A 13,139-nucleotide genomic window follows, 5' to 3' on the forward strand; every position below is an offset into this window, starting at 1 on the left:
GGATAAATGGAGGGGAACACTCGTCCGCGCAGCGGGCGAGAGCAGCGGGCGCGCCGGCGGCGCGCCGAAGGCGCGCCAAAGGCAAGCCCGTCTGCGCCTGTCCCGGGCCAAGGGCCACGACCCCTGTTGTGTTCTCCTCTCAAATCAGGCAAACATATGACCGCTCAACTCTTATGAAGCTTCATCCTGCCCCCTCCTCACAATGCACCATATATGATCCTTTACTATTATATAAGGACGCCTACCTGACCTGCCCACACTGCAGCATTATGATCGGACCTATAACACTATGGTCGCTGTTAACCAGCAGAATGACACCAATGAAGTGGTCACTTTAATGGCACTTATTAATGCACGCTCCTTAGTCAAACACAGCCAAGAAATTGCTGACCTTATTAATGATAATAACCTGGATGTACTGTACATCACAGAAACCTGGGCAGATGACGCCTCAGGTCCCGACTTTGCGGTGGCAGCTCCCTCCGGCTATAAAGTCTATCGACAGGACAGGCTTGGAAAAAAGGGCGGGGGGCTAGCGATTATAATTCGAGAGCACCTCAAAATTCGAACATCACCCATCCCAGTTATCGCTTGTGAAGCTATGTACTTCGATATAAAACTTACAGCTCTCTATAATTTTAAGGGTGTACTTTTATATCGTCCCCCGGGGACCAAAGCAAACTTCCTCACCAACCTCAGTGTTTTAACAGAAGTCTTAGCCACAGAAGCATCTGTTACAATAATGGGCGATGTGAATTTTCATTTAGAACAGCTGGAGGATAGGGATACCGTTGCCCTCATTTCGGACCTAGAAATCATGGGTCTTAAACAACTAGTTACTGCCCCCACTCACAAATCAGGACATACGCTAGATGGTATTTTCTCCAACGCAGAGGGCCTACACGCCTATGCCTTGGACGGATCATTATGCCATCTTCAGCAGTTTAAAAATTAAGGAAGCAGCGAAGAACAACACTGTACCTTCTATAACATCCTCCTTCAAGGACTGGAAGAGTCTAGACCGGAACAAACTTGTAGCATTACTAGATGAAACCCACCCTATCTTATCTGCTGATCCTATCATCGCTACCAGCCAATTTCACGACTGGTTTAGCGAGGCCTCTAATCATCTGGTACCGACTAAACGTTACTCCAGGAACAGAAGCACTCCTTCTGCTCCGTGGTTTACCGAAGAACTAAGAGTCTTAAAACAGATAAGCAGGAACAAGGAAAGGCAATGGCGCAGAAGCTATGACTCTAAAAGTAAAATTATCTACAAAGAATCCCTGGCCACTTACAAATCCAAGATCGTGGCTACCAAAAAAATATACTTCTGCGAGCAAATCGAAACATCCAAAAATTCTAGCAGACAACTGTTTACCATTACACGAACGTTGACTGGTAATGCGCCAGACCTACACCCACCCCCGTCCCAACCACTTTGTGACGCACTGTCAGAATTTTTCTACTCTAAGGTTAATAACATCTACCAAGCCTTTTCCTCTCAAAATCACATCAGCAAGGCCCCCCCTACTCACACCAGATCCATTAGCTCCTTGACTAGCTTTAGGACCCTTTCCACGGATCAAATAATTACCATCATGAAATCTATTAAATCAGGTTCGGCCCTGGATCCCTGCCCCCCTGCAGTATTTTCTATGGCGATGGACATTACCGCCCCGGCCATTACTCAGGTCTGCAATACTATACTGACCTCTGGGATCTACCCTAACTGCCTTAAAAACACGCTGATCAAACCTCTATTAAAAAAAACCAGTCTGGACACTGAAGAACTCAAGAATTATAGGCCCATAGCTAGTCTTCCCTTCCTAGCTAAAGTGGCAGAAAAGGCGATGAATCAGCAGCTCTCAGAATACCTAGAAACAAACCTGCTCTTGGATGACACACAGTACGGTTTTCGTAAATTCCACGGCACTGAAACAGCCCTTCTCAAGGCAGCGGATGATATTAGAACTACCCGTGATCAGGGCATGACAGCGCTGCTTGTACTGCTGGACCTCTCGGCGGCTTTTGATACGGTCGACCACAAGATCCTGGTCGACCGTATCGGGAAGAAAGGCATTGACCATCTAGCCAGAGAGTTGATCGCGTCTTTTCTTGCCGATAGAACTCAGGTGGTCACACTGGGACCATATCAGTCAGCTAAGCTGTCGCTTACGTGTGGGGTTCCCCAAGGCTCATCCCTGAGTCCGACGCTATTTAATATCTATGTGTCGGACCTTGCAAGTATAATAAAGGCATCTGGGATGAGCCTAACTTCTTATGCTGACGATACACAACTCGTATTGGCCATTAAGGATAAAGGAACGGAAGTGGCGGAACGCTTTCAAAATACCATGAACCAGATAGGAGAGTGGATGGCAGGGAACTGCCTAAAGCTCAACTCCGACAAAACGGAGGTGGTCATTTTTGAACCCCTCTCTCCGAGATGGCCTGTTCCTTGGTGGCCCCCCGAGTTCGGTACTCCACCCAATCCGACCTCCAAGGTTAGGAACCTGGGAATTATTTTTGATGATCATCTAAACTTTATGGCACATGCCAACAAAGTAGCAGCTACCGCTCATTACAAGTTAAAGATGATAAGGAAAATCATGCCAGTTCTTCCCGATGTAGCTGCCAAAACTCTGGTAACCTCCTTGGTCCTTTCCTCTTTGGACTACTGCAACTCGCTTTTTCTTAATGGTCAAACCAGAGTTATAAAGAAACTACAAACCATTCAGAACGCGGCAGCACGCCTCCTGACAAGATCACCCAAGTTTTCACCCATTTCAGACACCATCAAGACACTCCACTGGTTGACGATTAAGAATAGGATCACTTTTAAATCTCTTTGTATACTTTATAAAACCCTACACGACCAAGGTCCACGTCCTCTCAAGGACCAACTTAAATTCTATAGACCAACTAGACAACTCAGATCCTCGAGTCTTAATAATCTAATGGTCCCACGTTCTAAAACTGTCTCATGGGGTGACCGCCGCTTTACGGTAGCAGCTCCCAAGATCTGGAATATGCTTCCTCAGCATATCAGATCAAGCAAATCATTATTGCAGTTTCGCAAGAGCCTGAAAACTTGGTTGTTTAACCAGTAATTCCCCGGGTCCTTCTCCATGCTGTGGAGAGTCAGTCGTTCAGTCTAGCGCCGAGACGCCTACGGGTATTCGTTCGCGCTTTATAAATGCCAAAATAAATAAATAAATAAATAATTGGGGAATTACATGGACTGCTCATTATTTCCCTCAACATACCTTGTTTTATCATTTTCTCAATTATAGGGGTAACTCCTTCAACTATCTCAGGTGTCAATTTATATTGTGGGACATTTGGATAGCTTATTCCTTCCTTCACTGTTATTTTTACTGGGTCTACATTTCTCATTAGTCTCACATCTTCTCCCGTGAAATCCCAGACTTCTGCCTTCACAGTTTGTTTCAATTCTTTAGGTAATTCATCTGGGTTAAATACAGCATAGGCTTCAGTAACCTCAGTTTCTCTGTTTGCCATAGTCATCTTATACAACACATCTTCATCAGGAGTCTCAAATGCTATACCATCAGGGGTACAGAAAATAGTGCAATTCATTTTGCACAACAAATCCCTTCCTAACAAATTCACAGGACTTGTATCGTACACAACAAAGCGGTGCATTCAGGCAATTTCCCTATGCTAACTTTTACAGGTCCTGTCAGATAAGTTTTAATCTGTCTGTTGGACACACCAACTACTTGGATTGTTTCATCCGAGAGAGGAAGATTCTTAATATCAGCTGACCTAACAGTTGATCGAGTAGCGCCAGTATCTACTAGGAAAGTAATATTTTCATTATTTATCTTTCTGTCCACAAATGGGCCTGTCTGGTCTACTTCTAGAGGTGCGCCAAGTACGCACTCGTCTTCCTCCCTTCGGCACCGTTAATAACCTTCTTCTGATTCGCTCTCGTTGCGTTGTAGCCAATACTACAAAACAGCGCTAGCGCGCGGCAGCTTAGTTACCTGTTCTTCGTTGTAGAATCCTGTCTCATTACTGTATTTATGTGGGTTTTTGCTTTGTGGAAAAGGCGGTTTGGGCACCTGATTCTGTTGGGTAACAACCTGCTGCTGTCGCTGCGGTTGACCACTCACCTCATTCTGCACCTGTGGATTCAATGATGCATTTTCATTATTAGTACTTGGGGGAAATTTACACTCGGATTTCCAATGCCCTTTTCTACCGCAATTATGACATGGGAATTTCTTTTTGGCTTCTTCTATGTTAAAATTCCCTTTACCTTTCCCAGGAATGAATTTTCTGGGGCCTGTATTATTTGCTTGTTCCGCTAACTAGGCTTCCTGTCTCTCTGCCACTTTTACTTGTGCCCACATAGCCGTCTCTTTTAATTTACGCTGTTTGGCTTCAATCTCATCACTGTAATATTTTGCGTGTCTTAACACTTCATCTATTTTCTTATTTTCCCAATCTACAGTATGTTGCTTAATCATTTCACTAATTTCTGGACGTAGACCATATACAAATCTGTATACAAAATGACTCAAAACCTTTTCACTCAAATTTTCATCACCACTGAACTGTTTAAAGGCCAAAATTAACCTTTCGTAGTAGGCATGTACCGACTCCTTACTTTCCTGATGAGTTCTGTCAATTTTTACCCAATCAGTTTCTTTGGGAGATACTTTATTTTTCAAAAAGGCAATAACCTGTTCGTATTTCTTCATTACCTCTGGGTCAGGGGCTCCTGTCTTTGGATCCCTAGGGGATTTCTTGTGTGGGCCAATTTATCATAACTTTGCACTCTGTCCATAAATCTGCTGGTACTATTATGTCAAATAGGCTGTTTAAATTAATCCATAATACTTTAGATAATCTTACAAATCTGTCCACCTGCCTATACCACTCAACGGACTTTTCGCGTAGTCGAGGGAAATCATTTGTGAATGACAAAATATCTTGTCTAGTCCATGGAACATGTACATATCCTCCTCCTGGAATTTCTCTCATAGGGCATTCGGTTACAACCTTTTCCTTTTCTCTAACAGGGAAAGCTGCAAAAGTTTTATCTGAAGCATCATCTCGTTTTCGATACCATCTGCTTCTCCATTTATCCACATCTCCCCATTTTCTCAACAGGATAATTATTTCCTTAATCTGACTTATTCGTCCTGTGGTATTCAAATTTTCAATGTCTTTTTCAGTAAAATCTATTTGATATGGTTTCCGTAGGGCCTTTACCTTTTCAATATCTATACCCATTTCATTTGCTACTTCTTCTAATCTTTCATGCAGATTTTTTGCTCTCCAAGTTATGCTTTTACACAAAAACAGTAACTCCTCATCCTGGTAGGTTTTTAACTTTTCTGTGGGGAGGGTTCCTACTATTAACTCTTCCAGTACCATTCGTAGTTTGGCCACATCTATTGATCGGAATTCTTTGTCTTTTCTCTGCAGACTTCTCAACCATTCGCTCAGTTCCTCTGAAGATGGGCCTACTGGTTTTTCTCAATTATTTCGTTCTAAGTCCCTTTGAGTTTCTAATACTGATTCCATTGTCATTGTAGGTTTTTCTGCTACATTTGGGCCTAGAAATGGGTTATTCAAAACATTTGGCTCGATCGTACTCATTGTTTGTCTCCATTGATTTTCATTTAAGCTCTGCTTTGGCTTCTTAATCTGTTTATTACTGTTATAAGGAACTGTTAAACAATGTCCATTATCTTTCTGTTTGTCAAAAATAGGCATCACAGGGCCTTTTGTCACTGGAACAGTTACAGCTTCAAAATTTTTGGTCAATTCTCTTATCTTTTCTGTTAATTCTAATGTTGTTTTTGCTAATTCTACCGAATTTTCACCACTCATTTTATCACCTGGTTTTCTCTCCATCTCTCTCATGGAATTATTTTTTTCTATTTCTAGGGGTACTGGTTCAGTCTTAATGATTTGCAAAGTTTCTCTCATTGGGGCACTTGGTGTCAACATTTCAGATTCTGGTCGATAGGGAGGTGGATTTTTATAAAACATGTCATCAAGAACATCATCCTCTGATTCATTCACTCCATACCCCCTTGGTTCTATATTATGTCTCTTTTTCATACATTTTTTACCTCCAATTTCTTCAGCAGTTCTCGCAGGAAACGGACCTTCAGTCATACTTGCATTCCGCCATCTTCTCATTTTCTCATCATGAGTGTCATGCCCATATCTACCAAACATATACTTATATCTTCCTCCACTTCTCTGTCTTTCTCTGTCATGCATCTCATCTTCCCATTCCGTCAATGCTTCAAACTGTGTTGGTCTAGGTCTCGGTTCTAGAGTCATCATTCTCTCTCTCAAATTACTCAAAACTGCTAAATTAAATGAACCATGTTCTGGAAATGCCAAAACTCCGTCATTTTTGTGTACCTTGCCCAATTATCCAACCAAATGCATGAATGATCCCCGTATTTTGCAACCATGAAGGATGCGGGCGATTTCCGTGGAGGGAGGCAGCAACTGTCCCTCTCTAGTCACTATCGGTTTGTCCTTTTCGAATAAACTCTTGATCTTTCCAAACCAGGTCTTTTTCTCCTTTTCTGGTTGATCGTAATACATCATTTTGTCTTTCTTGTAGTCTTAGTCTTTTCCCTTACGACTGTTCTGTTATTTTAACCAATCGTAGCACGACTCACACTAACGCACCAATCCGGAGCGTCTATGTCACTTCTCCAATTCTCCAATCCCAGCGTGTCTCACACCGATGCACCAATCAGCAGTGTCTACGTCACCCTGTAATTCTACACTCCTAGTGCGGCATGCACTAACACGTCAATCAGGGGCGTCTATGCTTCTTACTGACTAGCCAATCCCAGCGCGGCTTTTCTGACATCAGCTTTTCTCGCTGTCGCAGCTCCTGCTCCTGTTGACCCCTCCTTTACAAAATGTATGGATAACTTTTCTTTATGTTCTTTCAACTTACAAATCTGTTAGTAACGACATAAAAAACGCCACCATTGTCCGCTTCGCTAACCAAAGAATAGTTAATGACCTTTCTTACAAGAATTCCGTCTTTCCCGAGAGCAGCACTTACCTCTGCCCTACTACGGAATCATTACTTCCGTTGCACATCCCTCTACCTTACCCTTCTAACAAGCATTAGCTAATCGTTTCTCCAGAATTAAGACACCTAGTTGGAGACCCAATGCTCCTGAGAAATAAAACCAGAGTCAAAATTAACCTGAAAGCTATTTCATTCACGTACTTTCATACGGAAAATGTAGTTCATTCACATAGAATTCTGTCTTCCCCGAGAACAGTGAACAGTCTCTTCTAATACAGAATTATGACACACGTTAATAAAGTAGCACTTCCCTCTACTTTATCCTTCTAGCAAGCTTAGGGAACACCTATTACCTTTCCAGTGATAGGCGTAATCAGCGTGCCTTTTGGACTCCTGGTACTTAAGACCAAAATTTCACAGGTGACGTTCGCTACCACACATTTCTCTCATACAGAAAATGTCCCTAATGGCAACACATGACGATGTTACCGAATCAAACCCAGACAATGCGTCGTGCAACTTCAATCGTCAAACACGTTGAAACAAACAATGCCTAGGAAACGTATAATATTATAGGTCTTCTTTCCTGGCTGTTGACTCGATCAGGCTACAAACAAAAGACTCTTTTAAATGTAGCTATTAAATGCGCAACATTGTAGGTCTTTCTCTCTGGGCCTTTTACCGAATTACGCTACAAATAAAAGGTTTTATCATAATTAGCCATTTCACCCCAAGCTCATGTAAACATTATTTCGCCGAATATAAATGAAAATCACTGTTAATGTAGTGATATAATTGTATGCGCATATGACCATATGGAATGAGTAGCATAATATCATTATTATTATTGGAAGGAATGCACTATTGAAACTCACACAAACATAAAAAATGCATGACTATCAAAATCATTATCCGTGCTTTACCCTTTAAGAAATGGTTTCATGTGAAACTAATTTGCGCCACATCACAGGTCTCTTTCTGGGCCTTTGACTAAATTACACCATAGACATAAGGCTCCATCACATGTAGCCAATTTACCTTAAGCTCATGTGAATATTGTTTCGCTTAATATAAATAAAAATCACTATTCATGCTACGATATAATTGTATGCCCATATGATCCTATGTTCATATAGAATGAGTAGTATGACATTATTATTATCATTTGGTGAAGTGCACTATTGAAACTCACACACACATTAAAAATGCATGACTACCAAAATCATTGCCTTTGTTTCAACCCTTAAAAAATGAATTAAAAAATGGCTTGATGTGAAACAAATCTGTAACTCAGTAATGATTTCTTTAATAATATCAATATAACTTCTATGCCAATGTGGTTTCATAACGCAAATTGTCGGACATAGTGCCTCCTTGATACCTATGATTGTGGCAAATTAATTAATTATGACTAATTTTTAGGTAGAATCCTGCTTTTTCTTCAAACTTGCACATAAACAGCTATTGAATTTGTTGCTTCTTTTTGTGTCTCAATGTGAATATGATTGAGGTAGCTGCTAATCTCCTTCTCTATAATGTAATTTTGAATGTGATATCTAAAAAACATCTTGCGAATATCACTATATCATGTATCCACCATTATGTATAAATATTTATTAGCGCCGTGTATACGTATATGTTTGTATAAATTGATGGGAATGGATATGCACTTATGCTATATGTATTTGTGGTTTTAGGAAACGAACACTGTATAAAATTCCTTTGAACATGGGAACCGTGGCATCTTGTTGAACTACTTTTCATCTATACAATTGCGCTTCTTGTGACTTGAATGAGGTAGGACACTAACATTAACCATGTAGACCATTTCTCAAAACTTTATGGTTTTACCATATTATGAATTGAATATTTTAAATCATCTATAAGAGCGTTCCTTTTTGAACGCATATGTAATCAGGCCAAGCAATATCTAGTATATGGGCAAAAATGATAGTCCCAATCAGATCTTATAAAGCTGTAATGGTGCTTCACATGTGAATTTACTTAGTGCATCTTCTCATAGAAAACAAAATATATATTTATTTTTTTGTATATATGTGGATTTGGTTTTAAATGTGTGTTTATATGTGTTTTTTTCAATAGCCCTGAAGAAGTCTCAGTGTGAGACAAAACGCGTCGGCTATGGTCGTTTGAATTTTAAAACCCAATAAAGAACAACTTTGAAAAAAAAGAAAAACAATTGGAATCTGAACGTCTATTTTGTGTGCTCACTGCTTTGGGCATTATTTCATTATTATACTATAAAGTGCTGAACCTTTTTGCTTTTATGTTATTTGTATGGCTTTAAGCTTTATGTTTACACCTCTTGATTTCGAACTCCTTATAAATTCAAGATACTTTTCTTGCCTTAATATTTAGAATAGGGAATTACTTATGGAACACTCTTTATGCTATATGTTTTGTTTTCTATTGAGAAATAACTGATGCCAAATAAATAGATCATTGCATAAAAGAATTGAGTAGAATTCTTCAAATTCACAACAAATCTCATCATTGACTCTTAGGAATTGATTATTAATCTGTAATGAGAAACTTTATTTTTAATTTGCAGCCTCTGATTTATTCTTGCCTGTGTCCTAGGTCCAGAGACCAAGGGCCCATTAGAGTGCAGGGACTTTTCTTATAAGAGATGCTGAGACAGAAATTCTGATATCATAAACCAAATATTGTTTTATGTCTCTGCTCCAACAAATGTTAGCCTGTACTTTTTGTATAGTATTACATGGTATTTCTCTTTCAACTTTTGAAATGTTTTCTTGTATCTAAATTAGTTATGCAGTTCTAGGGTTTATTCACAAGCTGTTTTCATTCATTGACCTTTCAACAAGTAATGTCTATTCGTCAGAATAATGTTTCTTTACTGTCAATGTTGCAAATCTATAGCTGCTTTCTTGCTTTAAAACCAATCAGAAAAATGTACATTATTAAACATTTAATATTGTGTTTTTCCTTCGCATCTCAAAAAGTATTTATTCCCAAAATGTGCATGTTCAAACTAAGATCAAATCTGTCTTAACCTCTTTCTTTATCTTTCAAGGTACCACTGTGCCACCACCTTGCAAGGAAATCACAAAGTAAGTGTTCACTTCTCTTTAGGCGCATGTGCCTTACTTATTCTCCAATTTCTACTCATTTCTTACTCTTGTTGTTTCTTTCCCCAGGTGTTCACCACTTGGTTGCTGCTGTTGTGGAGGTTGGATGCTTCTGAATAAAAGAAAACAGATACGTGGTTGTTTTGGGTTGCACACTACCAAGGAAATCCTTCCCCTCTGAAGATCGCTGGAGAACAAGCTCGATTGGCCATTTGGGTTTGGCTTAAATAGAGTAGCCATACACAAAATGGCTGTCAGTTCTTGCAAGACTGCAAAGTCTCGAGCAGGCCCACACGTTCAGGGTCAAGTCCTCCTACAGGCACAATATCGGTAGACGAGCGGGCCAATCAATCAATAAGTCCTCCAGTTAGGGCCTGGTGTCCAACAGTACTGCCCTAATAAAATTATAGAAGCACTGCTGAGGAATGTTGGGAATATTCACTAAAAGTATAACATGATCGCCACTCTTTGTGAAGCTCACTAGATTTCAAAATACATTTTGAGAAGTTATGAGTCAGAGGACTTCAGGGTTGATTTGTAGTTTAACTTACAGGCTACTCTGTTGCAAACATGGTGGAGTACCCTGCTCGACAAACTCTTGGTCCCACCCACCTCATTTAGAGTAACAGGGGCACTGTTGACTGCAAGCTTTCCGATAACCTAATGGAGTAGGGGCTGTTGGAGGACCCTATTGTTGGGAGGATGGCGCAATGTTCTTTTTTTCTGGCCATCACTGCCAGGAAAAATCTGGTGGTGAAGGGCAGAAAAATAATAAAATGACTGAAATGCAGTGTTAGTCATTTGTTTTTTTGTTTTTCATTACCAACTCCCACTTTGGGAGTTTGTTTTGAAAAACAAACATTTTTAAAGGTTTGGTGGATTGTCATCAAAACCAACAGCAACCATCCACCAAACCTTTTGCAACTTGAAGGGAAATGTTGTGATGGTTGTTACTTTCAGTATACAGAGATAACCCCTGGACTAGGGGTCATCTTTAAGTTTGGTGGCTGGTAGTCTTTCAGGGTTGCAGAGGTAATATCATCTGCCACATGGTCAGACTGTACTCTGTCCTCCAAAGTCTAAATCGGCCCCTTTGTCCCTTTATACACCCCTACACTATACATGTTCGGGAGGGTAAAATGAAGTTGAGGCACCATTTATATTCTAACCCATGTCCTCCTTGTTGAGACTACCAACATGTTAAAGTACCCCTTTCACACACACATCTTTACAGATTGACATACAGCACTTCTCCATACATATAATACTGCAGATTTTCATTGCAAAATGGCTTTATCAATGCTGGTTTAAGAAGGGCCTTGCATACCAAAGCATGTAGTCCATAAGTAAATTCCAATCATGCTGTGCCCTTTTAAAAAACATAAGAAATAGAACTCCATAGAAAGTAAAAAGCAAGATAATCAGTGGTGCGTTTGAGTGATTTAGGCTCATCAGCTGAAACATTAGCTTCCTTTGGGAGGCATAAAGAGATTAAACAAGCACTGGCAATACCAATAGGTCTGGCTTATGAATGAAAGTGTATTTTGTGTCATTGATGGGCTTAGGCACTCAAGAAGTCATCATGCATGCCCTTTGTCACTCATCTTTGCACTCATGCATCCATTCATCAATGCACTGACTTATTCTTGCATTCATCCTCTGACAAAACCACAATAAAGCACAACCAAAGAGAGTTTCAGCAGATAATCCAGAAAATTTATTATACTGCCTTCATTATATGGATGTGATTGTAAAGGCAATACTGTCTACAGCTTCAATGTTGAGATCTATTGAAATTAATTTTGCCTGTTTCAGGAGTATTCTACTTAGTGTTTTGGGTGGTATGGAGAATTCCCAGACATCCTTAGCCTTCACGTTATCAATTGAGGATCTCAAATATTTATACCATCCTAGTTTTTTATGCTATAAACATTTGCCAAATTGTGTGTTTCAAGGTACCATTGATTAAATTCTTCGCTTTTAAACCATATGCCAGAAAGCGTGCTTTTAGAATCAAGTTCACCTAGTTTGGTTTAATTCCAATCTGTGGGGGCAGCATTTGGAAGGGCAAATACTGAACAATAACATTTATTTTGAGCTTGATCCAGCCATGTCTCAAGGCGATCCCGAAATGTAAACACTCATAATTTCAAAGTTGGCATTAGTTTATGATTGATGATCTTGATTGGGGCTGTTCATTTTTTGAAGGAGCATGCAAAAAGTTGATATCAATGCCACACAGGCATTTTTCTGAGAGGATAGATGGACAGTGTGAGAGGCTGGCTCCGTATATGATGTACAATTATGTAAGTGGACACCTTGCACTGATTCAGGCAACCCTTATGGTGATTTTAGTGGTCTTAGTCAACCTTAGCAAGCTCTCTAATTGGTAGCTGTGGAGAGCAGCCTTCAGGCTTAGTCCAGGAGTGTAAAGCAGCTTGCTTTACCAGAACATAATCTTATAGGTATAAATTAAGCGAAATAGAACCACACAGTGTATTTATAAAAATATGTATTTATTATAAGACTCGCACTAACACATACAGATATCTCCTAGCCGGAGATATTCACAATGCACACAGTACTTTGTATTAGAACAAGGTAAGTAGCATAGAATACACAGTGGTCGCCAGGGGAGACCAAACCATATACTAAAATAGTGGTATGCAAACCACGACTCGAATCAAGACAATACTCAAAGGACGTAGAAGTGCAAGGGACCGGAGGAACCACCCAAGATGAGTATCTAGGAGCCCCACAGAGGTCCTGTGTAGTGTAGTAACATGACGGCGATCTCCGTACAAATCAACATGTAATTCGCAGTTGCAATTTTAAAGAAAGAGGACCGTTCCCAGTAGACCCTGAAGAAACCCCATGGAAGACAAGAGTTTGGAGAACCACCCCATCTGTGGATAACCTTGGAACCAGGCCACCTGCACCAGAGAAGCCAGGTGCATAGGTGTGAAGTGGTGTCG

The 13,139-nt window shown here is 40.2% G+C and overlaps 1 long non-coding RNA gene across 1 annotated transcript; it reads left to right on the forward strand.

Annotated features, from left to right (window-relative positions):
- Nucleotides 1-8,746: 8,746 nt before the first annotated feature.
- LOC146823220 (uncharacterized) lies at nucleotides 8,747-12,021 on the forward strand. Its single transcript, XR_014962144.1, has 3 exons — nucleotides 8,747-8,848; nucleotides 10,110-10,146; nucleotides 10,234-12,021. It is a non-coding gene; the product is annotated as an uncharacterized LOC146823220 (long non-coding RNA).
- The last annotated feature ends 1,118 nt before the right edge of the window (nucleotides 12,022-13,139 follow it).

This window comes from Triturus cristatus, chromosome 5_2, assembly GCF_964204655.1.
Source record: "Triturus cristatus chromosome 5_2, aTriCri1.1, whole genome shotgun sequence".
NCBI lineage: Eukaryota > Metazoa > Chordata > Amphibia > Caudata > Salamandridae > Triturus > Triturus cristatus.